This window comes from Myodes glareolus, chromosome 24 (genome assembly GCF_982192425.1).
Source record: "Myodes glareolus chromosome 24, mMyoGla1.1, whole genome shotgun sequence".
Lineage (NCBI taxonomy): Eukaryota > Metazoa > Chordata > Mammalia > Rodentia > Cricetidae > Myodes > Myodes glareolus.
In genome coordinates this window covers 19,754,544-19,770,253 of record NC_142049.1, presented here as the reverse complement: position 1 = coordinate 19,770,253, position 15,710 = coordinate 19,754,544, and the positions used below count along the sequence as shown (strand labels likewise).

Genomic DNA, 15,710 nt, shown 5'->3' with positions numbered 1-15,710 from the left:
AATTAACTTGTTCATCACAGAGTAATACAGATCTCAGATGACAGACACTTAAGTAAATCCAGATCCCAATTCCCCTGGAGATACTACCACCATTTGCTTTCGTTTAGGCCCCACAACCACTTCCATCTGTCCCTAATTTCTTCAGGATGCCTCAGCACCCAATGGCTTGGCCTGCTTCACATTGTCTCGGAGTTTTCTGATTCTCTCTCTGACAGCAAGTGTATCCACCTGCCTCGACTTGTGTTTGTTTGTCTTTTCACCCTTTGTCGAGCAACCTTGGATGGGAATGGGGATGACTTTTCTTCCTTCCCTTTCTCTTTCCTTCATCCTCAGCTGCTTGTTGAGGGAAGATTGAGCAGAACTGGCATTGCTTGCTTTCCCTGAATTGATTGTGCCCGTCTGTTTGATCCAATGCAGTAAGGATTTGTTGCCTGTAAACGAGAACAAGAAGACATCTATCAAAGAAATGTCTTTTCTAATTCAAGTCTAAAGAACCCAATGTCAGGCGTCAAATACAATGGCTGCTATGTGGGTTGTCATGAGACGGTAGCTGTCATACACTCTCCGTACCACTGACTGTCATTTTTCAGTGGTCATCAGTCCAAGGATGCTGAAGCTGGACCTTGCCATTTGACCTCTGCCTCCTCTTTTCTTTATTTTTTTGTCTTTATTTTAAATTCCAACCACATTTCTCCCTCTCCCCCCTCCTCTCACCGCTCATTTCCCCCAAGCCCACCTCTCTTTCCCTTCTCCCAATAAGTGAGGGTTTCCCTGGGGAGCCAACAAGTCTAGTACATTAAATTAGGGTCAATCTAAACCCCTCTCAACTGCATTAAAGCTGAGCCCAGCATCCGACCTTAGGAAATGGGCTCTAACAAGCTAGTTCATGCACCAGAAATAGATTCTAGTCTTTCTGCTAAGGGACACTCAGATAGTTCAAGTTTCACCACTGTCTCCCACATACAGAGGGCCTTGTTTTGTCGCATGGAGCTTCCCCAGCTGTCAGTCTAGAGTTCATGCGTTTCCATGAGCTTGGTTCAGCTGTCTCTATAGATTATTCCTTTATGATCTTGACCTCCCTTGCTCATGTATTCATGCCTTCCTCTCTTTGAATGGATTCCTGGAGTTCGGCCTGGTGTTTGGTTGTGGACCTCTGCATCTGGTTGCATCAATTACTTGGAGAGAGTTCTAGCTTCTTTGGAGCTGTGGATTGTGGTCTGGTTAACTTTTGCTTTATATCTAATATCCACTTATGAGTGAAGTACATACCATGTTTGTCTTTCTGAGTCTGGATTACCTCACTCAGGATGTTTTTTTTTTAAGTTCCTTCCATTTGCATGCCAATTTCATGATGGCATTGTTTTTTACAGCTGAGTAATGCCCCGTTGTGTAAATGTACCACATTTTCTTTATCCATTCTTCAGTTGAGGGACATCTAGGTTGTTTTCAGGTATTTGCTATTATGAATAATAATGCTATAAACATAGGTGAGCAAATGTCCTTGTGGTATGATTAAGAATCTTTTGGATATATGCCTTAGAGTGGTATTGCTGAATCTTGAGGTAGATAAATTACCAATTGTCTGAGAAACTGCCATACTTATTTCCAGTGTGACTGTACAACTTTACACTCCCACCAGAAGTAGAGGAGTATTCCCCAGACTCCACATCCTCTCCAGCATAAGCTGTCATCAATGTTTTTGATCTTTGCCATTCTGACAGGTATAAGCTAGCATCTCAGAGTTGTTTTGATTTGCATTTTCTTGATGATTATGGATATTGAACAATTCCTTAAATGTCTTTTGGGCATTTGAGATTCTTCTCCTAAGAACACTCTATTTAGTTCAGTGCCCCATTTTTAAGTGAATAATTTTGTATTTTGATATCTAGTTTCTTGAGTTCTTTATATATTTTAGAGATCATCCCTCTGTCAGATGTGGGGTTGGTGAAGATCTTTTCCCATTCTGTAGGCTGTTGTTTTGTTTTATTTACCATGTTCTTTTCCTTAGAAGCTTTTCAGTTTCAGAAAGTCCCATTTATTGATTGTTGCTCTCAATGTCTGTACTACTGGTGTTACAGTTAGTAAGTGGTCTCCTGTGCCAATGCGTTCACAGCTACTTCCCACTTCTCTTCATTCAGGTTCAATGTAATTGGATTTATGTTGAGGTCCTTGATCCACTTGGACTTGAGTTTTATGCACAGCCGTAGAGATCTACTTGGACTTGAGCTTTATGTACAACTATAGACATGGATCTATGCAATCTTTATATGTTGACATCCAGTTGTGCCAGCACCACTTGTTAAAGCTGTTTTCCTTTTTTCATTGTATCATTTTGTCTTTATTGTCAAGAATCAAGTGTTCATAGGTGTGTGGATTAATATCAGGGTCTTTGATTTGACTCCATTGGTCCACGTATCTGTTTTTATGCCAATACCACACTGTGTTTTTTTTTTTTTTTGATTTTTTGAGACAGGGTTTCTCTGTAGTTTTTGGTGCCTGTCCTGGAACTAACTCTTGTAGACCAGGCTGGCCTCGAACTCACAGAGATTCGCCTGCCTCTGCCTACCACACTGTTTTTATTACTAACGTTCTATAATAGAATTTGAAGTCAGGGATGGTGATGCCTCTGGAAGTTCCTCTATTGCACAAGATTGATGAACTCTTCTGGTAGCTTTTTGTTTTTCCATATGAAGTTGAGCATTGCTCTTTTGAGGTCTGTGAAGATAGCAAATCTCAACAGATTAAAAAAATAAAATTAGAATAAACCCCTGTATCTTATCGGATCACCATGGCTGAAACTTAGAATTCAACAACACCACCAATTCCAGAAAAATTAACAAACTCATGGAAACTGAATAATGCTCAAATGAATCACCTGAGTCAAGGAAGAAACAAAGAAAGACTATAAGTGAAGAAGTAAAGGCTTCCTACAATTAAATGAAAACGAAGGTATAAATACCCAAACTTATGGGACACTATGAAAGCAGTACTAACATGAAAGTTCACAGCACTAAGTGCCTACATAAAAGTGTTTGAGGAATCCCACACTAGCGAATTAACAGAACACCTGAATGCTGTAGCCCAAAAAGATGCAAATTCACCCATGGAGGCAAACACCAGGAAATAATCAAGTTGAGGGTTGAAATCAGTAAAATAGAAACAAAGAAACCTTAGCCTCTTCCGAGAGTGACTCACTCAGCAACTTAAGGGCAGGATGGTTGAACAAAGGATTTGATTAACATGCTTGTTTAGAATATATTTCAATTCAATTTGATAGATGTGTTTGGTAGATAACAATAGAGGAATTGTTCCATCCAGTTTTATTTTTAATCAAAATATCTGTTATATTATGAAGTCGTTGATCAAAACAGACTTTGGTCCCTGCTCAAAGGACATGATGACTATATGACTTGAGAGAAATCCACCTGAAAGCTTCTTAACTCCAAAATATCCCAGGGAACAAATCTCTGCTCACTAAAGGATGACCAAAGGTAAACTCATAAAATAAATCTGCTGGTGTGAAGTCAGTGATAGGTTGTCTGGGTTATACTTGGTTAGTTTCTATCTGGTGAATAGAGTTAAATCAAGAAAAATCATAATCATATTTCATAAAATATTTGAAAAAAATCACGAAAACAAAAACAACAGATACACATACACAAACATGGAGTTCATTTTCTGTTGACCAGCTACTACTGGGCATGGGTCCTACCCCAGACTGTAGTTGAAATATCAGGTAACACCCCATTGGAGACATTGATTTTCCCTTTCCCAGCAGGTATCAGTTATCAATTGCAAATAACTTCTCTTGAATAGGGGTGAGTTTTTATGTCCACTTCAATTTCTCAGTGCTTAGATTTGGTTTGAAAAAAATACAAAAAAAAAGAAAGAAAGAAGAAATATGAGTGTCAACAGATCAAATCCTAGGAATTCAACTTTCACCAGGATTTTATGAAAATACCAAACATATAATTAATGCTTGTCAACAGCTCTCCGCTTGTTTTTTTTTTTAAATTTATAACACATTTTAAAACATCTTGCATATGTATGTGTGCTGTATGTGCACTTATATGTAGGTATGCATACTGGATACATACATGCAGAGGCCATGCATGTCCTTATTGATGTCCCTTATTCCTTTGAGACAGGGTCTCTGAATCCACTTGTCTGGCAATCATAATGTTCCAGGGATTCTTTCGTCTGTCCCCATTATTTTGGCATTTTAGGCCACAGCTATCTTTTTACATGGGCACTGGGGATTTGAACTCAAGTCAAATGCTGGCATAGCAAATGCTCTTTGCCACTATGCCATATCCGTAACCTCTTCTAGTATGTTTTAAAGAGGCCTGCGTCCAAACTTTCCACACCCTGTCTCTTTTTTGGGTAAAATAGTGTTTCCACTACCCTTTGGAAAGATTTTGTTGTCCTATTCTAAGTGAACAAAAGAAAAGCATGCTCTTTTCCAGGTGTTTGCCTTAAGGAAATGTAAGCATACGGTATTTGAGCCTCCAGCTTTCTCAGATACATTAACCCCTGGAGACTGACCTGCCGGGAAGGGAATGTGTGCTTGTACACACGGACACCATGTTTTTTGACGATAGGTTTCATGCTTCATTTACCAAAACAACAATTAGAGTGCCATCAGATGCACAGAACCAACTTGCTATTTTTTCAGGAGTAGAGGAGCGGTGGAAACAGTGAAATAAAATGCACCTGCTCTTTGCTTTCTGTTTTCTTTTATGTCCCCTTCCTCCTGGTGGCTCATTAAAAAAAAAAAAGTCTACTCCTTAGAACATCTTTTGATCTTCCTTCCTTCTCTCTTCCTGTCTCCTCCCTCCCAGTCTTCTCCCTGGAAATAACCCTATGCATTATGGGGAAGATGCCTCCCCTCCCCTCTGGAATGGCGGTTCATCCCTTGTGCCAGGTCTTTTGCAAAGTCATTTAACAGTTTTGCCGAGTCAGCTGCTGTTCATCTGGATTTGTGTCCCTCCACGGCCTCTTGATCTTCTCAGCTGAGCGTCTTTATCTCCACGTGTCCCTCCATTAATAACAGGAATGCTCTTCATGCGCCTCGGCAGTCGCCCGATAACTCGCAGGGTCTCCAAATCACAAATGGCCTCTTGGCGCCAACTCCGCTTAGCACTTACCCAGAGCAAATTTGCTTAGCTGTTTCTTAGTTCGACGGAACAACACTAAAATCCAAGGTCTTACACAGACTGTAGAAAAAAACATACTGCTTTCCTTAGAGTGTCTGTGTCTTTGTGGGAGAGTGGGTAGGTGGGGGTATTTCTGTGTTGGGTACAGCCCCAATGACAATCCCAGTTGTCGTTCTTCTGGAATGTCATCATATTATTTTGAAACAGCATCTCTCATCTCTCATTGCCCGGAGCTTACCACGCAGGCTAGGCTAGTCAGTCGGCTGGGTCAAAGAATCTTCCTGTCTCCATCAACCCCCGACCCCATCTCATACAATGTTAGGATTACAAGCATGAACTACGGTGCCTACATTTCTAATGTGGAGTTTGGAAACCCATCTCAGGTTCTCTTGCTTGCAAGGCAAGGATTTTTTCCACCTGAGTCATCTCCTTAGCCCTAGATTAAAAAAAAATTAATAATTTAAAAAAGCACTTGAGTTATATTTTTAAACTATAGTTTTATTGTAGAGAACCTAGATAAAAAAGTAATAATTAAGAAAGCACTTGATTTATATTATTAAACTGTAGCTTTATTGTAGAGAGAGAGATGGCTCAGTACTAAGAAGCACTGCTCTTGCAGAGGGCCCAGGATCATTTCTCAGAATCTACGTGGTGGCTCACAACTGCCTGTAATCCAATTCCACATTAGATTTGAAGCCTCTTCTAACTTGTGTGGGCTCCTACATACACATGTAAACATTAATGGCGAATCAATCCCACACCTTTTAGGTTTTTAAAGGGGGTATTTATTTTGGGGGGTAAAACTTACATATCCACAAACCATCAGGAAAGGAGCCTAGTCGCTGGAGCAGGAGCTGGAACCAAGCACTGGAACCAAGAGGCTGAGCCAAGGCTTGCTGCTGTTTTTATTAAAGAGAAATATACCACGCCCCAGTGGGCTAGTATTTCAGCGGCTATTGGCTGAAGGAGCGGAAGGTACTTCCACAGCACTACATACACACGTAAACACACACGGTACATATAAACACACACACACACACACACACACACACACACACACACACACACACTGAGAGTCATTTTTAGCAATGTAGTTTTTATTCTATAAATGAAAATATATAATTTGGAAAACATAGAAAGCCCCCACTCCTGCCGCTGTCAACATTCACAATGAACACATTAAAAGATCATATAATTTCTTTCGCATTTTCAATCTCTGTATAACTTTCCTCTTTCAGGCTTGGTGGTGCTGACATGTAATCCCAGCAATTATTTGGGAGGTTGAGAGAGGATAATCGAGAGTTCAAACCTACATGAATTATAAAGAAAGCTAGCAGCCGGCCTGAGCAACTTTATGAGGCACTGTCTCAAGCTAATATGTGAATAGGAGGACTGTGGATGTACCTAACTAGTCAAGTGCAGGCCTGGAATGCACAAGACCATAGGTTCAATGCTCTATAAAGAAATATATGCATAGCCTATATTTCCATTCCTGATTAGTGATATCATTTTGATATAATGTGCTCGCATGTACGCACGCAGTATATTTTTGTGTTCATAGCTTGTATTAGATTTCAGGCTTGTAGCATTACAGTGTACACATCTGATGTTGAAAATACTGCTCATTAGTGTTTTCTTAAGAAAGGGCTCCATGTGTCCCTCTACCTATCTTCATTGATGAATTCTCTGCTGAGTTCTTAACTGCAGAGTTTGACTCCCTGGGGTATTAGCTTGAATTCCATTAAAATAGTAGAGGTGCTTGATCTGTTGAATACTGATGTCATTGTCAAACCTGGTACCTGTGTTTATTCGTCTGAGTCATTGATGGTGTCCTCCAAATATGTGGTGGTCTTTCTGATCACTCTTCATGGGATTCTTTAATAAAGCATTATAAGCTTTTACCTTTCATTGTTGACAATTTATTATCACCCAGACAGCTGTCATTTTCCAAGATATTCTTTTAGGTATATAGGAAAATTCTGCTTTAGTTTGGATTTATTTGTAACTTCACTGGACTCAATAATTATACTTAAAATTCTTTTATGAAATATTTTTTTCTGAAAGACAATACCATTTATAAATTTTGACAATTTTCTGTACTTTTTTATTGCTCTTTATTCTTTGTCTTTTAAAAGAAATCAAAGAGGTTTTCTTTTATTTATAAAAGTCACTTTTTAGTGTATGTATGATGTATGTGTTTGTTGAGTGTGAGGGGGGAATTCATACGTGGAAGTCAGAGGAAAATTTGGGGGAGTCATTTTTTTTCCTTCAAGCTGTTGAGGCAAGAACTCTCCTGATTCTTCTATGCTATGTATTCCATTCTAGCTCATCCATGAGTTCATGGGTATTTCCCTTGTCTCTGACTCCTATCTTGATGTAGCAGCTCAGGGGTGGGGGCAGTGGACTTACAGATCCAAACTACTGTGTAAATGGCATTTTTCAGGTTTCAGGGATCAAACTGAAGCTATAAAGCTTGAGTGACCAGTGCTTTTACCTACTGTGAGCCAACTTGCTGGCACATGTTTTGCCTCTCAGTTTTGAGACAGAGCCTTGTCCAGGCTGACTTTGAATGCACTGTGTGACTGGCCTTGAGTGCCAGATCTTTCTCCAGCACTGGAATTATAGATGTTCGACACCAAACCCAGTCTTTCTTTTTCTTATTGTGTGATCTTTATATCATTTCATAGGCTTAATTATTTTTTTAAGTTCAAGGAGAATTTTAGTAGGGTCTAAAAGAAAAATGCCAAAGTGAGCAAGATGAAAGGAAAACCATGTCCTCTTCTGAGTTAGATTAACATGGAGGTCAGCCACATGTCAGACCTGCAGCTACAGGGTAGGGAAGAGAACTTTAGAGAAAGAGTGAAGTCCAACGTACTTGGGAAAGCATGTCTAGGATGAAGAAAGGAGGAAGGAAAGGGAAAGTTATGCTTTTGTGAGTCAGGTCTTAGACAAGCTGGTTGACCCTGTTCCTTAGAGCCTCAAGTTGGCCACTAGGGTTTACTCTTTCCTACATATTTTAGAACAGCATTCAAAGTTGAGGATTCTATAATTTCATCAACACAATGACTTAGAGATGAGGATGATGCTAAGCATTAAAGAATTGGCTAAAACAGAATGTGGAGATGTGACTCCTTACAGAGCAGTTGTTTCATCTGTCCAAGGCACTGGCGAACGGCTATTGGTGTGATGTTCATGCCCAGTGTCTTCTTTATTCATTTTGTTCTTTCATAACTCATTAACTTAAAAAATCATAGTTGTGTGGTTATGCAAAAAAATGGCATCTAGAGAAATGATTGTTTCTTCTCATTAGGAGGGTAATTATGTTAGTAGATTTTCTGTGTTTTTTTTAACAATTCTTAAGTTTTTAAGGTAGAATTATTTGGTTAATATTTAAAATATTATTTTTAAAGAGAAGTGGAAGTAGTTGCTCTTAATTTGGAAGGTATTTCCTCTGTCTGTAATAATGTTAAGTTTGTGACTAGCTTGCCTTATTCTATGGTACATAGACTTTAAGTCCTTCATAGTTATCTGTCCTTTGAGCATATATACATTGTAAAAAGTTCTAATTTCTTTGTAACAAAAATTAATTTTCCCTCTTTTCAGCTCATCTCTTCCCTCTTTCTCTCCCCTTTTTTTCTTTCCTTCCATTTTTGTTTTATTATTTAGGCCCCTTTCACTTATTTAATGTTGAAAGCTCAATTTTTGGAACATGTATCAATTAAATGATAACAATGATTCCTTTCCAAGTCTTTGATTTTTTATTCCCCTGTAGCGTTTTGTACCTGCTTTCTAACTTCTATATTTCTTCCTCTTTTCATTATTTTTCCATTTTTCTGAAATGCATAAAATTCTAAAACCTATCTAGAATCTGTCTAGAACCTTTCCTCTGAAATTCGGTTGTCTGCATTCTAGGCTGTCCTTTTGACTGATAGTGAATTTTAATTTTAATAGTGACTTCACATGTCTGTTGCACTCTGCTATTCCCTTTTCTATCAGCAGTGTTTGTGTTATTCACGGTTGACATATAACCAGTTCTGTTTTCATTTGGATCTGTTGATCTTTTGGAATTTACTATTCCATAGATTCAGATTTTCTTGAATGTCCTCTATGCTTAACATTCGACTCCTGAAGTTTGCTGTTTTTCTTGAGGTTAGTCATTGCCCCAAAGCCCTGTTACTTCATTGTTGAATACAGCATCTGCCTCCTACCATATTATAGCTCACTAGCTCTTGGTTGTTACCCTCTTTTCTTCACTTACTTCCCATTTCTTTTTCAGCAGTTTCTACCTATTGGTTGTGCAGTCTCCAGGATTTATCAAGCCTTATGAATGCTCAGTACCCAAGAGCATAGAAGTCCATCAAATTCCTTTTATAGTGTAGACAACATAGGATAACTGGATACAGTATTTTATGTTTTACTTTGTGACATGAGAAGATAAAATTGGGGTGATGACACTGGGTCTCAACTAGAGAGGAGAGGGAGAGGCTAGTGGGTCAAAAAAGAAACCAGGAATCTGGGAAAATTGTTCCCTTGGATGTACTATTAAATCATTCACAGAATGAAGTATCTATTAAATACAGGGGTGTCAAATTATCACTGTTTCCATTATTTCCAAATTATCCAAGTTATGTGGAAATTCTGTTGACCCCTCTTTTTATGAAAGTCTGACTATGGTGTCTAACATCTTGGAGATTCTAGGCTTCATTTTGTAGTCGCTAGCCCAGAAATGCTATGTGGAAGGAAACATTTAAGTTGAACTTGGCCTAGGGCTCTTTGGCAATTGTGAGAACGAAAAGATGTCTTGAAATGGTGAATGGCTCCCTAATTTGTCAGGACAATTAACTAGTTAGTGAGGAACAAGTGCCAGCCTTAGACTGGGAAAGCAAGGACATCAACAAAGATCTTTGTAAAATCAGCGGTTAAAGAAAAACGCTTTTATACAATTTTATGCTGATTCTTCTATAATAAATAAATTAAAATAATGAAGACTGAATGTTAGTGTGTCTATGAGGAAAGGGGTTTAATATCACACAGTGATCTGCAAATTGGTTTACTTTCCTCTGGAGAGTCATTTAGCAATTTGCAGGAAGGTCTATAAAAACCTCTCACTTGATTCGACATTTCTAGCTTGCAGAAATATCTCCCAAGAAAATAAACACAACTGAAAACAATATTTTATGAGCTGGATATTTATAGAAAGATTCTGTATTGCCACATAATTTTACATATCCCAAACTCCTAGAAAAGGTAAAATAAAGGAAGGAAAATTATTGATGAACTTTCTAGGATATTATAAAATCACAAAAATTATGAGCATTTCAATGTATAGATCAACCATTACTATCATCTAAATGCTTAAACATTTTGTAAGCATCAACCTCAATTATATAAATGATTTTTATGGCAGATGTTATAGCTAGCATTTGTTTGTGGTTTTTTTCTTTTTGTGTGTATACTTACTTATTTGGTGTACATGTGGTGTGTTGTAGAAAGGCTGCTTGCTTGTTCCAGTCTCTCAGACTCAAAATAACCAAAAGAAACTATATTAATTAAATCACTGCTTGGCCTGTTAGCTCTAACTTCTTATAGGCTAGCTCTTACATATTAATTTAACCCAATTCTATTAATCTGTGTATTGCCACGTGTCTTTGGCTTACCAGGTAAATTCCGTCCGGCGTCTCTCTCTGGCGGGGCTACATGACTTCTCTCTGACTCTGCCTTCTTTTTCCCAGCATTCGTTTAGTTTCCCCCACCTATCTCTGTTCTGCTCTGTGCAGGCCCAAGACAGTTACAGTTTCTTTATTCATTAAACAATAAAAGCAACACATATACAGAAGGACCCCCTACATCTGTGGTGTGTGTGTGTGTGTGTGTGTGTGTGTGTGTGTGTGTGTGTATTTTATGTGTGCAGTGGGGAGCCAGTGGGTAGGGATGTATGTTTTCGCAGGAAGTCCTGGATTGCCATTGGAATTCTTTCTCATTCTCTTCCTATTTTATTTGCTGAAGTAGTGCTTCTCAGTTGAGCCCGGTGCTTATGGATAAAGCTAGTCTAGTTAGCTAACTTGCTCCAGCACAGGTCTAGCCCTCTGAATACTGACATTATAAACCCATGCAACATTTACACAGGTATATAGTCTTCATGCTTACAGTTTATGATTTAACTGCTGAGTTTTCTCAGTCATTACCATTTTTTTATAAGTAAGGATATTAAGTGTTAGAGGAATCTAGAAATAAGACACATTTGAGAATCTTTGGTAGATTATGTTGTATTTTCAATCTATTTCTAATTCCAATTTTAGTTCTCATTCTCTTTTACAGTCATTTAAAGGATAAGTAAAAAAAAACCAATTAATGTTGTACACATGATGATTGTCACTTTAGTACCCTGCAGAGGTACTGACAGAGGTGAGGGGAATGTAAAGTTTATAATTTAAATTAGCTCAATCTTATTAATTCCTTTTTGCTTCTTTGCTGTGCAATTCCTGAAAATAATATACTGTGTATGTATCCATTAGCCTGTGCTTGTGTGTTTGAAAACTAAATGGGACTCATTTTTTTTTTGCCCAGAAACATTATACGTCTTGATTGTTTTAATATCATAAAAAAAGTGACGGTAGGTTGCCTTAGGATAAATGTCATAGACTACAGGGTTAAAAATTCAAAAGATAAAATGATTGTGCATAGAAAAGAGTGAAATATTTTTATTTATTATAAATTATTGATAGTATTTATTATATTGAATTTTTAAAATGATTTTCCTAATTTTATTCATGAAAGCAAACCTAGAGAAATTCTTCTTCCACAGGTGACTGGACAGAACCCTGGGGAATCTACTTGAGCTTCTAGGTCTCCAGGTATATAACTAAGTGACTTCCTCATGGTCATTCATACTGGCATCTCATTCTTCTGAGCCTCGGGCTCAGCCAAATGAATGCCTTCTCTTTTGCCTACGAAATGAAAAACACTTGAAAATAGAATAGGCTCTCAGTCCCTGGAGGAAGATTTCAATCAAGAAACCTATTCTTCCTACTCTATATCTATGGCATCCTTTGTATTTTGTTGTTCTTAATTCCTAAAAATGGAAGGACTGATAAAATCCCTGAAGACTTTTCCAAACAGTAGAGACTGATTTAAGAAAGCTTCAAATAACCTAAGAAGTGTGGTCTAAATTCAGAGCCTTTACATACATATTTTAGAGTATTAATCATCCCCAATATTCTCATCTAATTAGGCTGCCTTCACTTTGTAATGTGCCCCTTGACTCATGTGACTCTAGTCAAAGTGCTAGCTCTTTAGTACTAGAGTTCAATGCTATTTCATCTATAAGGGTCAATATAATGTAATAAAGGAAAACAATCATGCATGGAAAAACAATGTGAGAAAAGACAGAGGGAAAAGGAAGCAAGGGGAGAAGAGAAGTGGGATGGGAAGAAGGGGAAGGAGAGAAAGGAGGAAGAGAAAAGATAATATATTGAGCAAACACAAAGTCGGGATATGAAAACAAAAGAGTGGAATGAAACTAATAGTAAACAGTTTTTTATGTGATTTTTTAATTAATTTATTTATTTGTTTATAAAAATTTCCACTTCCTCCCCTCCTCCCCATACCCTCCCATTTCCCCCACTCCCTCCCCTCCTTCCTCTTCAGTCCTAAGAGCAGTCAGTGTTTCCTGCCCTGTGGGAAGTTCAAGTTCCTCCCCTCTCCCTCCTTGCATTAAACAGTTTTTGTATTTATAAGATCTTACTTTTGGGCAACAGTGATGTGGGAGAAGAGGGTGGTTTCTCAGTTCCTCTCTTTATCCTAGGCAGTTACTAAGTTTCCCTCTCAAGAAGGAAGAAAGCTAGAGATATAAGAAGTCCAGATGTTAAATATTTCTCCAAATATTTGCACTAACTAGTTTTATGTTTACTTAACACAAGCTAGCATCATTTACTAAGAGAGAGCCTCAATTCAGGAAACAGCCCCACCATATTGTCCTGTGGGCAAGCCTGTGGTACATTTTCTTGACTGATGATAGATGTTGGAAGGCCCAGCTCACTGTTAGCAGTGCCATGCCTGGGATGGTGTTCCTGGTGCTATAAGAAAGCAATCTTAGCAAGGCATGAGAACAAAGCCAATAAAAAGCACTCTTCCATGGCCCTACCTTCAGTTTCTGAGTCCAGCTTCATGACCCGCTTTCAGTTCCTGTCTGGATGTGCCTGGATGAGGTCAACCTCTCCCTCTCCAGATTATTTTTGCTCCTGGTGTTTCATCACAGCAATAAATATATAAACACACACACACACACACACACACATATATTGCTTTACTATTCTTTATCTCTATATATATTACTTTTCAGTGTGTGTGTGTGTGTGTGGAGAGAGAGAGAGAGAGAGAGAGAGAGAGAGAGAGAGAGAGAGGGAGAGAGAGATAAGGAGTAGTAGTAGTAGCAGTAACAATTTTGTTTTGACAGAGGGCAAGTGGCTGAGATCTGAGCAGCCCCCAAGCATGGTTCAAAGAACTTCAGCTAACACAGTTCATACACTCACAGCCTCTTCAATGGTAGAGATGTGGCAGCCCATAGACAGTTTTAGATTTTACAGGTTGAAAATTAAATACACTAAAGAAAATAAAATGACTGATGGGTAAAAGCGCTAGCCACCAAGCTGATGACCTGAGTGCAATCCTGTGACACCTATGTCTACAAATTACCTCTAACCCACACACCATATACACTATGGTATATGTACCTGTAGTGAGGAGCTGCGGGCAGGCCTGCTTGTCATCCCGCACGGCTCCCGCATGGCTAGCTTAGCCCCGAAAATAACAACACACAAATTGTATTCATTAAAACACTGCCTGGCCCATTATCTCTAGAGAGTAGTTACTGGCTAACTCACACATCTTGATTAACCCATTTCTAATAATTTGTGTAGCACCACAAGGTGGTGGCTTACCAGAAAAGATTCAGCATGTCTGACCTGGTGGCTGGCTCCATGGCATCTCCCTCACTTCCCTTCTTCCCAGCATTCTGTTCTGTTTACTCCGCCTACCTTATTTTCTGTCCTATCAAAGGGTCAAGGCAGTCTCTTTATTAACCAATGAGAATAACACATAGAAGGCCCACCTACATCATGTACCTCTGCCACACATAAAATAAAGAAATGCAAGTTAAGTTAAATATCTCAAAATTCCATTCATCCCTGAAGTTGTTCTGCTTATTCTCAAAGCCATGGGCATTCATGTCTTCTCTCATCTTACATGGTCAGGAAACCAAGGCAGGATTACAAGAGTGAAGCAAAGATCCTCTTTTAAGGGATAAAAAAGTATGTTTGAATTGACCTTGATAGGAAGGCATTAAAGAGGACAATGGTGAGGAGTTGCACAGGCAACAAAGGAAAGAAGTTAGAGAAACATGTCACACAAAAGGGAGGCACAAGAGCTAGGTGTCCTAGACTTGCAGAAAAACAACTTGGTGTGAGAAACCAAGCTAACGTGAAGCAAAGCAATATGGACATTTAGAAGGAAGCTTCAGTCTCCTTATGAGGAACTTAGTTCATGGTATGTTTTATTTCTGGGATGGATATTTGGGGGAAAATAAATTGTGATTTGATTCTTCCACTAATTTGTGACACTGAGACCACAAGTGTGTCCCAGTAACAGAAAAGAAAATTTTCAGCAATGGCATATCTCATTACAGACTTGCTGACTGTTTTGTGGAGAGAACCTAGTCTATTAGAAAATGGAGTTGTGGTGATATATTGTAATGACTGGATATTCAGTGCTTTGTCATGGGGCTTTGGTTCCGGATGCTGACTACTGTCCTGGGGTTGGCCAGTGGTCAACAAAATGACTACAATGACGAGATGGCATAATGGTAATAGAACAGTTGGACTTATAGCGCAGATACAGCATACATTTCCTTAAACTGGCCCTAAGGAAGTCATTATTTCTATTATTACTTGTTCAAATGTGGAAGTAAAGGCAAGCTGATCAAAGTATATCAAGTTTTTGACTTAAAAAATCTATAGTGTTTTTATTATTTCAAACACAGGTCACTGATTCCAATTTTTTCTTTCTTTCCTGAAACACATCACAAATTATTGTATAATATAAACATAAAACAAACAAAGCATTAGAAAATTATTTCCATAAATCAGTGTTCTCTCTCAAATCACCAGCCCATCTACTTTTAGTACAAATTCAGTACAGCACCTTCTCTGGGAGGAAACTGTACATGAAAATTTGTCCAAATATTCTCAATGCTTTAGTCACTAGGTACTTAAGCTACAAAGTGGAAGTAGCTCACTTAACTTTGTTACTTTTTTATGTATTAATAACTTGGGAATAAACTAGAGAAACCTCTAATTCATTATTGCACTCTTAGAAAAGGCTGCACATTTGTCTTCCAGGTCTGCTTAGTCTGAACTATTGAAAGTTTGCCTCAGAAGAGAATGACACAGTATGTTAACCAAGCAAGGGGATATGACACTCTTAGAGATGTTCTGAAGATCTAGAAGTATCACACACCCCAGACATAGCCTTGGAATAATCACTTATCCATTGCTCTTC

The 15,710-nt window shown here is 38.4% G+C and overlaps 1 protein-coding gene across 1 annotated transcript in view; it reads left to right on the top strand.

Moving 5' to 3' along the window:
* The window catches only part of Agbl1 (AGBL carboxypeptidase 1), a 723,788-nt gene that overhangs the window by 495,169 nt on the left and 212,909 nt on the right, over positions 1-15,710 (top strand). The gene's annotated exons all lie outside the window — the stretch shown is intronic.